Here is a 19283-nt window from a genome sequence, read left to right on the forward strand (position 1 = left end):
CTGTCTGCAAGAGACCCACCTCAGAACAAAGGACTCACACAGACTGAAAGTGAAGGGATGGAAAATTTTTTTCAAGTAAATGGAAATGGAAAAAAAAAAAAAGCTAGCGTAGCAATACTTATATCTGATAAAATAGACCTCAAAGTGAAGGCCATAACAAAAGATAAGGAAGGCCACTTCATAATACTAAAGGGATTGATACAACAAGAGGATATAAGTCTGGTAAACATATATGCACTGAAAACAGGAGCACCCAAATATACAAAAAAAAAACTTCTGGAAGATTATCAAAGGAGAGATGGACAGCAATACAATCATAATAGGGGGCTTTAATACCCCAATGACACAACTTGGTAAATCTTTTAGACAAAGATTCAACAAAGAAACAGCACTCCTAAATGACTCACTTGATCAGATGGAACTAATTGACATCTTCGGAACATTTCACCTCAAAGGCATGGAATATACATTCTTCTCACATGCACATGGGACATTTTCAAAGATAGGCCACATATAAGGACACAGGCTAAGTCTCTACAAATTCAAGAAGAATGAAATTATATCAAGCATCTTCTTAGATCACAATGGCATAACATTAGAAATCAACTACAATAAAAACACTCAAAAACAATCAAACACATGGAGGCTAAACAGCATGCTATAAAACAATGAATGGGTTACCAAAGAGACCAAAGAAGAAATAAAAACATACTAGAAACAAATGACAATGAAAACACAACAATCCAAAATCTATAGGACACAGTGAAAGCAGTCCTGAGAGGGAAGTTCATAGCACTATAAGCCTACCTAAAAAAAACCCCACACACAAACACAAGCAAAACTGGTAATAAATTATATAAACCTACAACATAAAGAGTTAGAAAGAGAGCAACAAGAAAAGCCCAGAGTAAGTAGAAGGAATACCAGAGCAGAAATAAACGGCATAGAGACCAAAAAACAAACAAACAAAAACAAAAGACCAACAGAACCAGAGATGGTTCATTAAAAGGATAAACAAGATTGATGAACCTCTAGCCAGGCTCACCAAGAAACAAAGAGAGAGGACCCAAATAAACAAAATCAGAAATGAAAGAGGTGAAGTTAATAACCAACCTCACAGAAATACAAAGGATTATTTAAAAAAAAAATACTACAAGCATCTATATTCCAACAAACTGGAGAACCTAGATGAAATAGACATAGTTCTAGAAAAATACAATCTTCCAAAACTCAATCAGAAAGAATAAAAAAAAAGAACTAGAACAGGCCAAAAACTACTGATGAAATTGAAGCAGTAATCAAAAAAACTTCCAGCAAACTAAACCCTGGTCCAGACAGCTTCATAGGGGAATTTACAAAATATTCAAAAAAGAACTGACATTTACACACCTCAGACTATTACAAAAAGTTCAAGAGGAATGAACACTTCCAAGCTCTTTCTATGAAGCCAGCATTACTCTAATCTCAAAACCATATAAGGACCCTACAAAGAAAGAGAATTATAGACCAGTATCCCTGATGAACATAGATGCTAAAATCCTCACCAAAATATTAGGAAATTGCATACAGCAATATATTAAAAAGATTATACACCATTACCAAGTGGGATTTATTCTGGGGATGCAAAGCTGGTACAATATGCACAAATCAATAAACGTGATACATCACATAAACAAACTGAAAGACAGAAATCACATGATCATATCAATTGATGCAGAAAAGGATTTGACAAAATCCAAAACCTTTTTTTGGTAAAAACTCTCAGCAAAGTGGGAATAGAGGGATCATACTTCAACATAATAAACACCTTATGTGACAAACCACAGCCAACATCATACTCAATGAGCAAAAACTAAAACCATTTTCCCTAAGAACAGGAAAAAAAAACAGGGATGCCCACTTTCATCACTCCTGTTCGACAGAGTACTGGATCTGCTAGCCATATCAATTGGACAAGAAATAAAAGGCATCCAAATTGAAAAAGAAGAAGTAAAACTGTCATTATTCATAGATGGTATGATATTATACGGTATAGAGAGAACTTCTTCTGTGTTTTGGGTTCAGAATTTGACAGAGGCATTCTGCTCTGAACCCGTGCGCAATAAAGATAACTCCTAACTAACTGGCTCATTAAGGCGTCTTGTTTAGCTCTCTGATTTATGATATAACATTTGGAGGCCCCAGCGAGATAAGAGACAGGTGCCTACCAGCACCAGGTCTGGGTCACTTGGGACGGACAGCCTCCCCTGCCTGGCTGCCAGGCCCTAAGGATCTCTATGGGATGTACCACCTGATGAAGTTCCAGGGCCCCAGGGACGCTTTTCTGTGGTCGTGACAGCCAGACAAGGGATACCTGACATACCCCTGCATTCTTTTGGAGTCATCAGGAAAAGCCTCCGGCGACGAGCAAATTCAAATTCAATTTTGAGTTCACTTTTCTGTCTGTTTGACTAGTCATCTTGCTACTGAGAGAAGGACTGGACGCAGTCTTAACTTCTCTGGTAGGTTCTCACGGAGACGTTAGTTGAGAATTCTGTCCTGGGGCGTGGGTTCGGGGGGTGGGGGACCACATCTGTTTCTGTTAGGCCCCCACGACTGTTTCTATCAGGGGAGTTGGGCAGTGTTCCAGTTATCTGCTCAGCTCCCAAGAGAACCTGTCCTGGGGGTGTGAGTGCCACCGGTATCCCCACGTCCATCGGGGAGTTGGACAGTGTTCCGGTTATGTGCTCAGCTCCCAAGAGTGCTTGTCTACTGAAAGAGTGCAAGTACAGATGTTTGTCTGTCTGTCTCGGCACAATTATCTGTTCATTAACTGGTTTATAAATATAAGTGTGAGAGCCTGCATAAAAGCGAAAGCTACTTTGATTTATTCTGTACTTCTGTTGACTCGTCTGCCTAAAATGTTTGATTTATTTAAGGCTGAACTCCATGACAAACTGCAAAACTCCTAAGCAGCACTGCGGAGATTTATTTTTCTCAGGGACGTTTGCTCTCTGTCAAGGAGGGAATCAGCCTGCTAATACAATTTCTGCTAATAAAATTTCTGTCTGTGTTTTCATAGTAGGGGCTTTGGTTTGCTCTTCACTGATTTGTGATTTGGCTGTATTAGGTTAAAAATTTTGGAATTCTGGGGTCAATTTAAAGGTATAAAATTGTAAAGGGTGTAGCACAGAGAAGGTTAAAACAAAGGCCGGCTAGGTTCCAAGATTGCTTTTAAGAAAAAGCAAGAGAAAAGACTTTCAAGGTAACTATTTGCAACAAAGTAGTAAAAAGCTATAAAACTGTTTTCTTATCTCCTCTGGTGGATGGAGGTTCCCAAGGACAGAAAGAGAGGCAGGACGTGCTAAACTCGGCAGGGCGGAGATATTTACAGGGCCCTACCCCTGCCTGTGACGTCATAGTCCCACACAGGCCAGCCGAGATGGAACTAAGACTTGTTGGGTTAAGATTAATACATTTTCTCATGCCTTGTGAAAGGCGAGAAAGACTGCCAGATTTTTGATAATTAACTGCTTTGTGGGCTGCCTTTTTCAGCCCTTCTAGCAAGCAGAGAATCATGTAGTCCCGAGACCTGTGACCTTCCTGATAGATTTACAGTGGGTCTCTATTAGGGACAGCATCTGCTCTGACTAGGGGAGGAAGAGAGCCAAAAACTGCTCCAGACCAGGTGTGAGATAGGATAGTAGGCTCTAAGCCTGCTGAGATAGAGAAGCCCTAGGCTAGGGACTGGGGGATAGTCGGAGAGATAAAAAGTAGTAAGGAGGAGGATTTGAGATCCTCTGGGGGCTTAGAATAAAGAAGGGAAAATCTGTAAGGGAAAGCAACTATTACAGAGAGAAGAATGTGTCCTTAAATGTAAAAAGTCTAAATATACAGGATCTCAGACCTTGTTTCCCCTGCTAAGGACAGAGTAAATGGTTAATGCAGAAAGGGGGAGCGTCGGTGGGGAGAGCAGGGAGAGATAAGTTTTTGTAGATTTTTACTGGCTGGTTTCTTCAAGTCCACAAGTTTTCTGCAAAGCACAATAAATCTTCCTCTGCCCCATTTTCTTCTCTTTAACCCTCCAATACACATAGAGAAAACTTCATTGTCAAGCCAGATTGAAAAAAGTTTACCACCAAGCATGGCAGGATGTGGCTACTGGGTACTTCTTGGGCAGTGTTGGAATGTTCAAGCAGAGAAATTTTGGGATATAGTATTTTATTGGCCAGATTAAAAAGGGTTATTTCTATAGTCAGAAAAAAAAGGCCAGTACAGGTTACTGAAGATATAGCAGGAATAAAAAGAATGTTAGAAAGACTAAGGCATATTTATGCATTTTTGAAGGACAAAGAAAGAAGGTTTAAAGGCTAATTTAAAAGTATGAAATTTATAAAGGTTATGTATGTAATAAAAAGGGACAGAGTAAGGTTTCAGTAACAGGCAGAAAAGAAACAGGACAGGAACAGACGTATCTCGGGAAAAACTGAACTCCCAAGAGCCAGTAGTGGAGAGGCAGAGCTGAAGCCCGCAGCCGCCCTGGTGATTTAGAGCTGGTTGCTAGACAGATTAAAGACTCAGCCCCTAAGAGCAAGGTGAAATAAGGTGGTGGGGTACGGGGGGGGGGCAGATGCCCTGTTCTTACTTATAGAGAAGCCTGTGAGAAAGGTCAAGGTCTCTGCCAGGAAAGAGGACAGGTGGGAAGGCAAGGGCCTGATACCCAAGCCACCACCAGAGTGCTTTGCTATGTGCAAACTTGTCTCTCCCTGCAGCCCCAGCTGTGTTTGGCTCGCCACTAGGAACCAAGCAGTGGTGAGAGACAGGGTGGCAAGGCCCTATAACTGGTAAACAGGGTTAACAGGAGAGGGGAAAGGGAAGGAACTCTCCATGGACCAGAGAGCCTTCAGGACTTCCAGACTCTCCTAGAGAGGAGGAGTCTAAGGGACTGGCTGAAACCCTGCTGGGCTGGGAGGACCTGAGGCCACATGTTGAACTTGTAAACTACAGTTTGCTGGGCAGATGTCCAAGCCCAGTTGTGTAAAGGTTAGCTGCCTGTGTTCAGCAAACAACTTTCTCCCATGCCAGAATACATTTTAGAGAAATTAGACAGACTGTATTTGTGGCTAGAAGGAAAAACTGGCCACCATGTACAGCCCTGACAGTAGCCTGCAGAAAACTGTATAATGGACTTAGATATTGCCTGCATCTTCATGGACATGACTCCAGAGAGACAAGGACAGTTTTGCTTTGTGTGGGAAGGTCAAAAATGAACTTTACTCACCTCCATGAGCTGTTTGTATAGCCCTACCATGTGTCATGTTTAGTAGAAGATTTGGCTGCCTGAAGTGGACACAGTGCCAATACTGTACTTCATCTACACTAATAAAAGAGAAACATGCAAATTGGTGTCACTCCGCTACCCTTCCCACTGGCTAATCAGGGCGATATGCAAATTAACTGCCAGCCAAGATGGCGGCCGGCAGCCAGGCAGCTTGAAGGGAACAGGAGGCTGGCTTGCTTCAGTGACGGAGGAAGCCAATGTTCCCCGCCTGCCACTCCGGCCTCTGAGCTTACAGTTTAAGAAACACTGTTACAAATATAGAAGCTAAACAAAACCCCAGAAACCTGCTTTCAGTCAGCCGGGATCTCAGAGCTGGAGTTGAAACAGTGTTTCGATTATAGAACCCAAACAAACCAGATACCTGCTTTCAGCAGCCGAGGCCTAAGAGCTGGAGCCAAGCCTCAGAGCTAAAGCTGGCCCAGAATTAGAAAAAAAGAAAGAAAAAAAGGAGCGGTTGGGAGCTTCAGTCACCCGCCAGCCTGAAAACAGCCCTCAGCCCCTCACCCAGACTGGCCAGGCACCCCAATGGGGAACCCCACCCTGAAGGGTGTGTGACCAGCTGCAAACAGCCATCATCCCCTCATCCAGGCTGGCCAGGCACCCAAGCGGGACCCCCACCCTGATCCAGGACACCCTTCAGGGCAAACCAGCCGGCCCCACCTGTGCACCAGGCCTCTATCCTATATAGTAAAAGGGTAATATGCCTCCCAGCACTAGGATCAGCGGAGCCGAGAGGCCTCCCGGGACCGGGATCAGCGTGACAGGGGGCAGCGCCCAAACCCCCTGATCGCCCTTCGGCTGTGTGTGTGACAGGGGGCGGGGCCACAACCTCCCTATCCGCCCTGCTCTGTTCCTGACAGGGGAAGGCGCCCCAATCCCCTGATCAGCCCTGCTCTGTGCCTGATAGGGGGGAGCTGGCAGTCCCCTGCCCAGGCCTGAATCCTGGGCCAGAGGCATCAGGCCTGGGCCAGGGGCAGAGCCAGCAATCAGAGGGGTCTGGGGGTCCCCTGCCCAGGCCTGACGCCTGGGCCAGAGGCATCAGGCCTGGGCGGGGGGCAGAACCAGTGATCGGGGGGAAATGAGGGTCCCCTGCCCAGGCCTGACACCTCTGGCAGAGGCATCAGGCCTGGGCAAGGGGCTGATCCTGCAGTTGGAGGGTGATGGGGGTCAACACCTGAGGGCTCCCAGTATGTGAGAGGGGGCAGGCTGGGTTGAGGGACACTCCTCCCCCCCCCCCGTGCACGAATTTCGTGCACCGGGCCCCTAGTCCTATATAATAAAAGGGTAATATGCAAATTGACCCTAATGCTGGATCGACCTGTTGCTATGACGCACACTGACCACCAGGGGGCAGACACTCAATTCAGGAGCTGCCCCTTGGTGGTCAGTGTGCTCCCACAGGTGGAGCTCTGCTTAGCCACAAGCCGGGCTGACAACTGCAAGTGGGCCTAAGCTGCAGTCAGACATCCCCCGAGGGCTCCCAGAGGGATGTCTAACTGCCAGCTTAGGCCCGTTCCCCCAGGGAGCGGTGGACATCCCCCAAAGGGTCCCAGACTGTGAGAGGGCTCAGGCCAGGCTGAGGGACCCTCCCCCCCCCAAGTGCACAAGTTTTTGTGCACCGGGCCTCTAGTTGTATTATTAATATTGTATTAACCTTTAATTTTCTTGCAGATTTAAATGCAGCTGCCACCAATTACTATAAACCTATGTAGGTCTAGAGGCTTTAATAGTCTTTGGGAGTAACTGGAAAACGTCCAGTATCCCACATTAAGCGTCATTATCATGGCCATATATTAGCTATCCTGGAAGGGGGTTACATATTTTAAATTTCTTCTTGTCATTTAAAGACAGTTACTGTTTTGTTATAATATATTAAAAACATATATATATATATATATATATTACTCTGAAAAGTCCATACAAAGGACTGGCAAGGAAAATCAGAAAATCTTAAAGCAGGTCAGTATATTTTTCTCCTTATATAATTCCTCCAAAATTTGGCAATACATTTCTTTGCATGAATTCAGTAAGACCGGTTTCCAATAGTGGTTTTATTAACCGGAAACTTTGACTGGAGTATCATGTTTTAAAGAACCCTGTCTAAACTCTGAAGAACTGAAGCCAATAAAAGTGCCATAGAGAAAACCTGGTATCCTGCTTAGTAGCCCTGAAAATAGCTGGCGCTGGAGCATCAGGCCCATGTCCTACCATCACTGGCAGTTGGTCAAAGTAGAAGGGGAGCAATAAGGGCGCCTCTGCGTCCCTACAGAACCCCCATGCACTCTAGGCCGCAACAAGTAGGAGGGCTGCTGAGATGGGCCTTAAAGCCTAGGGCACGGGCACGGGGAAAGTCGTTACAGCTAAGGAATTCACCTAACTCAACAGATACTGCAGGCAGGCCTGACGAACAGCTAGATGGCTTGGCTTCCTGGCTCTTTGGGGCACATTAAGATTCAATCGTGACATTCCGGCAAAAGTGGTCAGTTACCATTCTTATTATGTTTATGCAAACAATCAGGGAAAATTAAATACAATAGATAAATTAGTCTTGATTTGGCTCTTTTAATAAACAGAAGAATAATTTTAAGGAGAAAAATTCTATTTCATTAGAAATTATTAGAACTGAAATGTTTTCTTTCCCTTCTACCAGACTATTTGTTGTAACTCTTGCTATTCTAATTGCTCAATAATACTAATTTTTATAATACAGTTTGTCTCAGCCTGGTCACAAGCCCACCTTCTTCTATGCCCAGGCCTCATAGTCCCTCTGACAGACAGCAAGGATCTCTTGGCTCTGAAAAGAAAACTCCATCCCTCTTCAGCATGGAAGTAGCCAAAGAAGCCCCACCGACATCCATTTTCCCTAAAAAAATTCACAGCCAGGATCCTTGAAGTAATATATTAGGCAGTAAGACAGACATAAGCAGAGCAAGGACGATGGGCCAACTGGCACTACCAGATGTAACTAAGTTTTTCCATCTCTACATATATAAGATAAGGGGCTAAGACTGAACCATCTGGTCTCAGACACTCACCCGCATGACATCAGCATAGAAGGCCAAATTAATTACCTTTATTCAGGCTCTCCGGTGGACAAAAAACAAATCAGTAACAATTTACACTGATAACAGGTATGCGTTTGCAACAGCTCAAGTACACAGTGTTATTTACAAGGAACAGGGACTTTTTAACTTCAGCCAGGAAGGACATCAAAAATAAGGAAGAAATTCTGACACTACTAGAAGCCATCTAGCTACCCAAGGTAATAGCATTAGTCCACTGTAAGGGACACCAGAAAGGTGACTCCCCAGAAGCAAGAGGGAACTAGGCTTCAGATGAAGCAGCCCAGGAGGCTGCCCTAAAACAAGTGGGGCCTCTACGGATTCTAGTGACTCTTCCAGACCCTGACCTACCCACCTCACCAGCTTACACGGAACCACACTAAGCTTACAAAGCTTCTCCTAATCTAAGAAAGCTAAAACCCATAACCAATCTTCACTCAAGTTCTTACAGGCTTTACAGTCTAACCAGAAAGCAATCCAGAAACACGTCCAGGATGCTCTGCCTGTACCAACTTCTGATCCGGTCCATCCCTTCCAACCTGATGACTCTGTTTGGGTAAAGAAACTTACCACCCAAGGACTGACTCCTACCTGGAGGGGACCACACACCATCATCCTGATCACCTCCACGGCAGTCAAGGTCGACGGAATCCCAACGTGGCTTCATCACACCCGGCTAAGGCAGCCCAGACAGAATAAAGAATCCAAGATCTTCATCAGATCCACTAGAGCTGAGACTCTCGTGTATACTCCTGGCACTCATTCTGGGCCCCTGTCTTATAAACTGGTTTATTAACTTTATTCAACAGAGAATTAATTCTATCAAGCTTATAGTCCTCAGGAACCGGTATGACCTCCTGCCCAACAATGACCCACAAGAGTCAATGATTTGACTCATTTACATAAAACCAGTGGGGAATGAAGCATAGTAATCCCTCCTTTGGAAAACTGCTGTGTGAAACTGCTGTTTTAAACTACTCTGTTATTCTTAGACAGTCCCTTGTTCTACAGATCAACTCTGTTTTTAGATAGTCCCTTATTCTGTAAAATAACTGTTTTAGTTTGAATAATAGAAAAAGATAAAAACTTAACTATCTGACCTTGCAAGCTAGCTACCTAAGGTACTAGGCAAATACTGGTAATAACTCCCATATTCTCATGCCAAGTGTTTGTTCATTATGTATCCAAAGTTACAAACTGTCTGCAAAAATAACTCACACAAAGCTCTTTGTAAAATCTGCAGACAAAGAGATCAAAAGGTATAAATAGAGAGAACTTCCTCTATGCTTTGGGTTCAGAATTTGACAGAGGTAATCTGCTCTGAACCCACGTGCAATAAAGATGACTCCTAACTAACTGGCTCATTCAGGCGTCTTGTCTAGCTCGCTGATTTACATATAATATAACACTGGAAGCCGCATGCAATGGACTGATGAACTGAAGGGAACGCAAACTAAGCTAGCCTAATGCTGGACTGGACTGTGTAAACATGGAAAGGAAACTCTGGGCAACGCACATGCCCCGGGTTGCAGGCCCGTCCCTGGTGGGGAGCATGCAGGAGGCAGCCAATTGACGCTTCACTCTCACATCAATGTTTCTCTCTCTCTCCCTCTCAATTTCTCTCTTTCTCAAAGAGGAGGGGAGGGGAGGGGAGGGGAGGGGAGGGGAGGGGAGGGGAGGGGAGGGGAGGAGAGGAGAGGAGAGGAGAGGAGAGGAGAGGAGAGGAGAGGAGAGGAGAGGAGAGGAACAAAACGAAACTCTGGCAACAGCTTTAACCCTAGCTCTGCTGAAAACAAACTGGGACTTTTTCCGTGGCAGGATGGAGGGAAATGGGACCTTGGAAACTCAGGTGTTTGATTCCGCAGAAATAAAGCTTTCTCCGATAACTCATTCTCCCATGGGAGTCTCAGAAAATTCCTTTTCTTGTGACATCACAAGAAGTCCACTTCCCCTGGCAACAGGTGAGGACAAGGAGAACTCTTTACCTATAACATCACCACCAAAACAGAGCCCCAAAGGTCAGTGACCAGCCAGGAGCTGGCCAAACCCCAGGGTATTTTCTCTCCTTTGTATCTCAAGTAAAAAAAAAAAAAAAAAAAATGGTCTCAAAAAAAGTCTCATTTTGGCTTGTCAACATACACTAGGAGCCCTGGCCAGGTGGCTCAGTTGCTTGGAGCATCATCCTATACACCAAAAGGGCAGAAACACAAGTGATTTGCCACAATGATGGACCCTTGACCCCATGTTTTGTGTAAACTAGCCTAGAATGTTGCAGATTAAACATTACCTAAAATTAATGTTGCTTTTAAAATTTTGCCACCTGCTTACATTAATGTGAGCCTCCCTACACTTACAATGTCTCAAAGGAATTACTAACAGATGTGCTCAATAAATAATGGAACTAAACTGAACTAAATGAAATCTATTATGTATAACACAAGGACTCAATATTTTTAAAAGTATAAAAGGAAAAGGATAGTCATTCACTGTTATTGACAAAGGGTGAAAACAAATTCTCTTATACAGCTTTCAAGATATTTTCAATTATTTTAATTTTAATATAAACTTTAAAAATACTTTGTGTGCAAACTGAGGCATACTGGTTCTCCAATTCTCATTATGTCTGTATCTAGACTCCATGCTATGCTGGAAAGTCTAGATCATGAAAATCTATTATATAGAAATGTTCACATACAGCAAAAAATGACTTATTTTAAGGTATGATTTAAAAATGAGTGTCTTGCCATGGCCAGTGTGGCTCAGTGATAGAGAATCAGCCTGAGCACAGAAGGGTGGGTGTGATACCGATCAAGGGCATACACCTGGGTTACAGGTTCGTTCCCCAGCCCAGGAGCACATGCGGGAGGCAACCAATCGATGTCTCTCTCTCATATTGATATTTCTTTCTCTCTCCCTCCCTTCCTCCCTTCCACTTTCCCTGAAAGAAAAAAAAATTTAAATGAGTGTCCTTTTCCAATGAAGAAAAAATTAAAATGCTATCCCAACACTTTTGTCTGCATTAGTCTAATTTAGCTTCTTAAATAGAATCAGCTTCTCCTTGAAATAATTCTCATGAGAACACAATTCCTGTCAGTCTAACATCTGAGTGTGCCATGGATTCAGGCATGAGCCCCGGGAAGTGGGGGTGAGGAGGATGATCCTTGAGAGTCTATGCAAAGCCCTGGTCCACAGCTTTCAACAATCCAGAGTTCCAAGCCCCCAAACAAATGAAGACCCATCAATTCAGAGTCCATAACGCTTGGACTTGAAAGCCAGGCAACAGATAGAGTGCCAATTCTTCCCCATGACTCCTGCCAGCCTATCATAAGCACTGTTATCACACTGGATCAGATCAACCGCCATTTCCATCTCCCACCTGTACAGCTGGCACAGCCGCAATATTCATTAGCATGATTTCATTGGGCGTTCTGATCACCACTGTCACCTGGAAAGCACGTGCACGTTTACCCTAAATCACAGGAAGAAGTGGGAATTAAGAAAACCTTTCTCTTACCACACATGGGCACACACCTACCTAACACGGTATGTAAGGCATGCCCGCAGGCAAGTGTGCCGGGGGCTCACCAACTTGGCATAGTGATGTTAGTGTTGACCGCATGGGGAACCCATGGAGGACTCACCTTTTTTTTTTCAATGTTTCCTAAAATCCTTCCTCATTCATCTACCTGCTGGCCATCCAATAAAGTTGGTGCCTACAGATGCGTGGAAGGGTAAGACCCTGCGCACAAAACTTCATGCATCTGGTAAGCAACATGCGTGAGGTACAGTAAGGACCCCAAGAGCAGTTGCCAGAGAAGACTGGTCCCAATGGAGAGGAGGCTCCGGTGACAAGAAACAGTATGGGTCCACCTGGGACAACGGGAGGAAATAGCTTGACCCCACTAGTGCAAGAAAGGTGGGACACTGGCCACCAGTGAGACACTGGGGAGCTTAGCCAGATCACAGCCATGCAGCCCTTCAGCACCGGCCCAGGAGAAATGGCGCGTTCCGCAGTAGTAGCAGGGCAGCCACCGCATAAACACAGTTCTCTTTTTTAAAGTGAAAACATTTATTTTTGAGCCACTGCTAGGAGCCAAGCAACCTGTGGTGTCTTACAGCAAAGGCTCCTAACCACGGTGCCCTTAAGCTTGAAAAGGTTCAGGATCTAACAATGACAAGAATGGGGTGGGTGGAACAGTGGGGTCTGCCTTCTCCAGTGTTGATGATAGAATCCAGGCCTCCCACAGCCTACGAGACACTATGTGGTCTTCAGACCTCCTCATTCAGAATCCCAGGACAGGGGCCAAGGCACGGGGAAGGTGGAGAACCTCCACCCTGAGGGAGCTGGTGACCAGCCAGTCACAGCCACATCTCTATGTTCTTACAGTCCAGGCTCAAGCCACTCTGGTCCAAATAATTTCTCCAATTTGGCAGGCCCTCAGGGCCATTACACTTCTCCCAAACGCCTCTTCACTCACACCCCTCTCGGTTCATTCAGATCTCAGCTCAAAAGTTACCTATCAAAGAGATCCTCTGACCAACCCACCTGTAATAAACCCCAATCATCACCATGCACTCTTTCCTCCCTACCCACACTTAGCCTGCTTTCTTTTTCTCCACAGCACTTATCACCAGCTAATATAGCTATGTATCAATTTATCTGTGAATCTATGTTTCTGGTCTGATCCCCTCCAATAACATGTAGGCTCAGGTGGCAGAGATGTTCTGTGCTGCTCACTGTAGTTTTCTGTGGCACTGATACACATGCATGATAGGTGCTCATTAAATATCAGCTAAAAGGAATGAATGAAAAGCTCTCCCAAATGACAGGCAATCGCTGCTCTAAGGCAGGAGTCAACCAACTTTTTCTATAAAGGAAAAGATCATAACTATGTTAGGCTTTGCAGGCCTGTCTGAAGCAACTGCTCGACTCCATCACTGCGGGCAGTCCTAGATAATTCGAAATCACTTAGCTGTGCTCCCACACGTTATTCAAGGACACTGACATTTGAACTTCGTGTTAGAAAACAGCATCTGCCTTAGCTGGTGTGGTTCCATTAGTTGGAGTGTCTTCCCACATACCAAAAGGTCAGAGGTTAGATTCCCAGTCAGGGCACACAGGGCACATACCCAGGTTGCAGATTCGATCCCCAGAGGCAATCTATCAGTGTTTCTTTCTCTATCTCTTTAAAAAAAAACACACACACACAAAACCAAAAAACAATGAATATGCCCTGGGGTGTGTTAGGTCTGATCAGACAACTGAATGGATATCCCCACCCCTGGGAACTGACCTTTAGGCCACTTCACAATGGACATTCCCTCTTGCTTAGACCACATTCCACTTGCAAAGACCATTATCTCTCTCCTCAGGACCTGCCAGAGAATTCTCCATCCAGAAAAAGCCCACCTAGAGTCCTTTAAAATCTCTGACTCCCAGTCCCTAGGGGCTGGCGCCATTTGGGGGCTCAGTCCATCTGGTATCCAGATGACCTAATAAATTCATAATCCCTTACCACTTGGGCCTCGTGCGTTCCTCCTTCGGCGACCCTAACAGGGTGAGGATTTTAAAAAAAGCATTTTTTTCTTCAACTATTCAAAAATTGTTACAGCCTTCTCAGCTCAGGGGTGGGCTGGACTTGGCCATGGGTCAGCTTGCCAACCCTGCTTTAAGAGATACCTAAAGAATGACGAGGTGCAATGCCCTTATCCTTGAGGGGAAACTAGCCACCAGCCACCTGTACACAGTAACATCAGAGGAGTAAAGGCTGCAGTCAACCAGTTCTGGGAGCAGAGGAGGCAGGTTACTGAGCTGTGAAGATGGGACATCTGCTGGGCTCTGAAGGAAATGCACTTGGACAGAAGTGTGGGGAGGATGAGGCTGAAGGAACAGAGGGGATGAGGAGTCTGCAGGATCACGTTGGGCCAAGAAGGTTTTCCTAATAAGCACCTGGGGGATTCTATTAATGAATCAAATATGATCACCACTGTCTTACCTTTTGTAGCGTTCTAAGACATCCAGTTACTGGGCACTAGCAAGCATCAGTGTAATAACAGGCAGCCTGGGTTTTGGCATAACAGGAAGAAGGGCAGAAGGGCAAGGCAGAAGGTGGGCTAAAGTGAAACAGGCAGAGGACAGAGCTCGCTGGTCTTGGGGATGGGTGGTGTATCAGGTGGGGGAGAGGTCAGGGTGGGGTAGTGAAATGATGTCAGGATTTCAGAATGTTGGAGACGGCCCTGGCTGGGGGCTCAGTTGGTTGAAGTGTCGTCCATAAACCAAATGGTTGTAGGTTCAATCCCTGGTCACATATAGGAGGCAAGTAATTGATGTTTCTCTCTCACATCAATGTGTTGTTTTTTTTCTCTCTCTCTACCGCCCACCCCCCTCCCTACACATCAATAAAAACATATCCTTGGGTGATGATTTTTTAAAAAACAAAACAAAAACACACAACACCAGAGGGGGAGGATGGGGAGGGGGAGAAATAACGGACTGGGAGTAGTACATGCTGGGTTCTAGGCACCCATAGTGACGCAGGCCAAAGATGCCTAAAGGGCTAGTAGAAACAGGCCTGGGAAACCAGCACTAGTCAGAGGCACAGGCAGGGGCCCCTGAGGCTGACATGGGAAGGTTCATTGAAACATGGCACTGACTGCTGCATCCAGCTGGGCAGAGGCCACAGCCCTGGCGAATCTCATGACACGGCCAGGCATATGTCTGGGAAGTGTAGCAATGCCAGTCTCACCACGTGAGCCTGCCACACTCAGTTTCTAATCACAAGGTCATGTCATTACCTCCATTTCACAGCCAGGACCAGAGCCAAGAGGAATAGCATGACTTGCTCAGGATCACACGAGTGGCCACCCATGCCCATGCCAACACTTCAAATGTGAGGCTTCATTCCATGGCCGATGTGACCTGCCCAGGGTTCCAATGTCACCCCATCACCAAAGAAAAAAGGCATCTTGGTTTTTCCAAACCTGTCCTCTAAACTAGACTCAAAGTGAGTAACATTAACCTCATGAAATCCCTGGGGGAAGGGGGCACAAAGTTTATTTGAATGCTGAAGAGGTGCCCCATTTCAGGAGCAGGAGTGTGAATAGCAATCCCAACCTTCTACTTGCTTCAGCTTTCATTTAGAAAGTGTTCAAAACAGAAACCCTGACAAACATGGCACCAGATGGCTCCAGCAGCGCTCCGTGGCCTGCACTCCTGTTGTGGCTGTGGCTGCTCCTCCAGACTCTCCGAGCCCTCAGGGAACAGAAGGCCTCCCCCCAACTGTGCCTAGCTGTCTGCCAAGTGCTCACTGCACCCTGTGCAGTCACCATGCTCTTACACAAAGGCGGACCCTCCATGGTGGCACTTTTCAAACCCGTCCCAAGAGCAGCACATCCACCTCGTTTGCTGGAACACTGGCTCTCAGAACCCCGAGCTGCTGTGCAAGTCTGACCGCCTTGAGGCTGGACAGGTCGCCAGCAGGCACTCTGGCAGCCAGTCCTAGCCGAGCCCGCCCTTAGGGGCCACACTTGCCATGAAGAAGCCACCAGGAGAGGATCCTCCAGGCCCACCTGTTCTGAGACTTCCCAACCAAAGTCCCAGACATCACAAGACAGGGCAGTCCTCCCCATTTCTGCTTCCTACCCAGAGATCCATGAGCTTAGAAAATGCCTGCTGGTGTACACTACCGTTTTGAAGTAGTTAGTTAAGCAGCAAGACTTAACCGAAACCCAAACACAGGTATGCCCTCACCTTTAATCTACTGATGTTCAGATGTTCCCGTGGCAGCCCTCAAATCAGCCCAGGACATGGGGCTCCAGTCCTCCCCACCTGGTGCGCTCACTGCCAACAGCACATCACCCTCCTCCACAAAGGCACGGCTGTGCAGACTCACTGCCTGGCTAAAAGCGGGGGTCAAGGTCCTGGTTTGGAAATCCTACGTCCTCACCAACCAGGCTGCCTGCCTTCCCCCTTTCACATGACATTCAAGATGCACCCTTGCTCACCTCTGATGAACACTGCCAACTCTATTATCCTAACAGAGCAAATATTTGAGCTACCTGGATAAACCTCTAGGTAGTACAACTGAAATGTGTTTCAAAGCAGATAATAGGCATTATTCTTGTAATAAGAAAAGCATTATAAGTTGTTTAAATGGATCAGAAAGGTCAAATTATAAGATATTATTCTGGCCGAAACCGGTTTGGCTCAGTGGATAGAGCGTCAGCCTGCGGACTGAAGGGTCCCGGGTTCGATTCCAGTCAAGGGCATGTACCTGGGTTGCGGGCACATCCCCAGTAGGAGATGTGCAGGAGGCAGCTGATCGATGTTTCTCTCTCATCGATGTTTCTGACTCTCTATCTCTCTCCCTTCCTCTCTGTAAAAAATCAATAAAATATATATTTTTTTTAAATGCCAGAGACCTCTTGAGATACAGAACGTAAAATGCACTTTGAGTCTTCAGATTACTAGAGACAAATACAAATGACAAAAGGAAGACTCTCCCTTCTCTTTTTCCCTCCTCCCCATGCAATTTCACAAATAGCAACAGATGCCTGGCCTGATACAGTAGAAACAGTTGCTACATTATTAATTAGTTCTTTTGCATTTTTCCACTTCAACATGTAAAGACTTAACATAAGGAATTGTGGCAATATTTTCTGTCATAGAAATGAATGCATCTCCTAGTTTTCTGATGAAAAGAACAGATTCGTGAAAGAAAAAGAGCAACTGAAGAGGAAACCCGTTCACAGACTTTCCAGCATCAAGGAGGGCTGCTGCCCAGAGTGATGGAAGCGGGGGCTTTCCCACCTCATCTCAGACCTCTGTGCAGACACCTGGACACTGCCACCCCGGGGCGAGCAGAGGCCGGAGGCAGTGTGCTGCCCGCCCCCAGCACGGAGCAGGCCACTCAGCACACATCTGCTCTGCCCAGTCCATGAATCTGCTGGAAGCCACTGACAGCAACAGCTTCGCTGCAAACACTTCCTTTACAGCTACTTCCATGAACCCCGTCAACTCAGTTTGATACTGGTGGGTGAGTCTATCTTTGAATGCCTAAGGCAAAGCAAGCCAGGGGGAAAGTAGAAAAAAAACAACCACCCTAGCTAAGAAGAAAAAGTAAATCCAGGCTCCTCACCACAGCTTCTAAGCACAGGGAGAAGCTACCACGTAGCCAAACCCAGAATGTGAAGCTAGGACATAACATGCAAAGTTATATTAATTTTTTTGGGGGGAAAGTAGGACATTATGATTAAAAACAATATGGGGAAAAATATGTACGTATAAGAATTCGTGCAAAAGGCAAAGGAAAATCTTTTTAAAAAGGAATACAACTTTGGGGTTAATTTTGCAGTTTGCAGTTGAAAAGTTTTGTTCATAATATATGCTATTAGATCTTTATTTAGAATGCTAAAAAGAAACTTGATAGAAATGAACTTCACAGCCCTAGCTGGTTTGGCTCAGTGGACAGAACGTCGGCCAGTGGACCAAAGGGTCCCAAGTTGGATTCCGATCAAGGGCATGTACCTTGGTTGCAGGCTCCTCCCCAGCCCGGGTGCAGGAGGCAACCAATCGATGTGTTTCTCTCACATAGATATTTATTTCTGTCTTTTCCTCTCTTTTCTAATTTCCCTAAAAATCAATGGAAAAATATCCTCGGGTGAGGATTAACAACAAAAGAAACAGAAATGAACTTCACAATACATGTACCAAACCAATGTGAAAGAAATTATAAAAACACTAGAGGCTCGGTGCACGGGTGGGGTTCGACCAGCCCGCCCCAATCGGGGCCAATCAGGCTGGGCCAGCCCTGCCCCTGATGGGAGGGACGATCAGGGACGGGGCTGGCCAGGGGGAGGTGCCGCAGGTGGTTGGCTGGCCAGACCCGCCCTCTGGTCGAACTCCCAGTGGAGGGGACAATTTGCATATTAGCCTATTATTATATAGGATTATTATATAGGATGACTAAGGGCCAAAAAGAAAGATCTCACTAAATTAGGAGACAGCACTATTTCTGTAGGGGAAGGAATTTTAATGTGCTAAAATTATGAGGATTGTGATTTTACTGGTATCTTCTTTACACTTTACTATCTAGTTTTTTCATATTGGGAACATTATTCTCCTATTTCCAATTATTTCATACTTTTTAAATGAGAGCTTTTAAACAATGTTTTCAGTCTGCCTTTTCATTTCCTATTTAAAAGGGAGAGGGGAGGTGGGTGGGAGGGATCTAGGAAAGCCATCACCAAACCACAGTCCCCACCTAGACCGAGGGACCCATCCACAGCATACCACATGAGTGACCAGGGCACTGAGCACTCTGGGCTGGTGCCCCACCTCTGGCCTGGCCATCCACAGAGACAGAATTACGTGCAATGGCTGACTGTAAATCAGGCCTGGAAAATGCCAGCCTTCTGTCCACAGCTATTACCAGAAATGGCAGAGTCCAGGAGAGTGCAAGGACGGGGGACGAGGATGACGGGACAAGTGCAGAAGGGGTGTGTGAAAGAGAGGAAAGTTGAAGGAGCAGGTGAGGAGGATGGGTGGAGGGTGTGTGCATGGGGAGGGAGTGAAAGAGAAGGAGGGGGAAATGGGAGGAGATGGAAGTGGAAGGTATCGGAGCAGGTAGAGGTTGAGGTGCTCCTGCAAGAAAGGTGTGAGAGCAAAAGGAGAAGGTGGAGGAGGGAAAGTGGGGGCCTGGGTTACAGGTGAGGTGGGGTATGAGAAAGACAGGTGCGAGTGTGAGGAGGGGAAAGGTGAGTGTAAGCGGGCAGGTGCAAGGGGGTTGGAAATGAGGGGAACAGGTGCTTTGGGAGGCCTCTGGGGGAGGTAGTCAGCTGTGCAGGCGTGGGGGAGGGGGATAGCAAGATGGGACCAGGCCTGTGAGCCAGGTGGGTACACA

At 45.9% G+C, this 19283-nt stretch overlaps 1 protein-coding gene across 2 annotated transcripts in view; it reads right to left on the reverse strand.

Annotated features, from left to right (window-relative positions):
- Positions 1-19283, reverse strand: part of UXS1 (UDP-glucuronate decarboxylase 1) — a 112892-nt gene that overhangs the window by 80748 nt on the left and 12861 nt on the right. The gene's annotated exons all lie outside the window — the stretch shown is intronic.

This window comes from Myotis yumanensis, unplaced genomic scaffold, assembly GCF_028538775.1.
Source record: "Myotis yumanensis isolate MYYU_CA2020_CCGP unplaced genomic scaffold, mMyoYum1.0.hap1 SCAF_11, whole genome shotgun sequence".
Classification (NCBI taxonomy): domain Eukaryota; kingdom Metazoa; phylum Chordata; class Mammalia; order Chiroptera; family Vespertilionidae; genus Myotis; species Myotis yumanensis.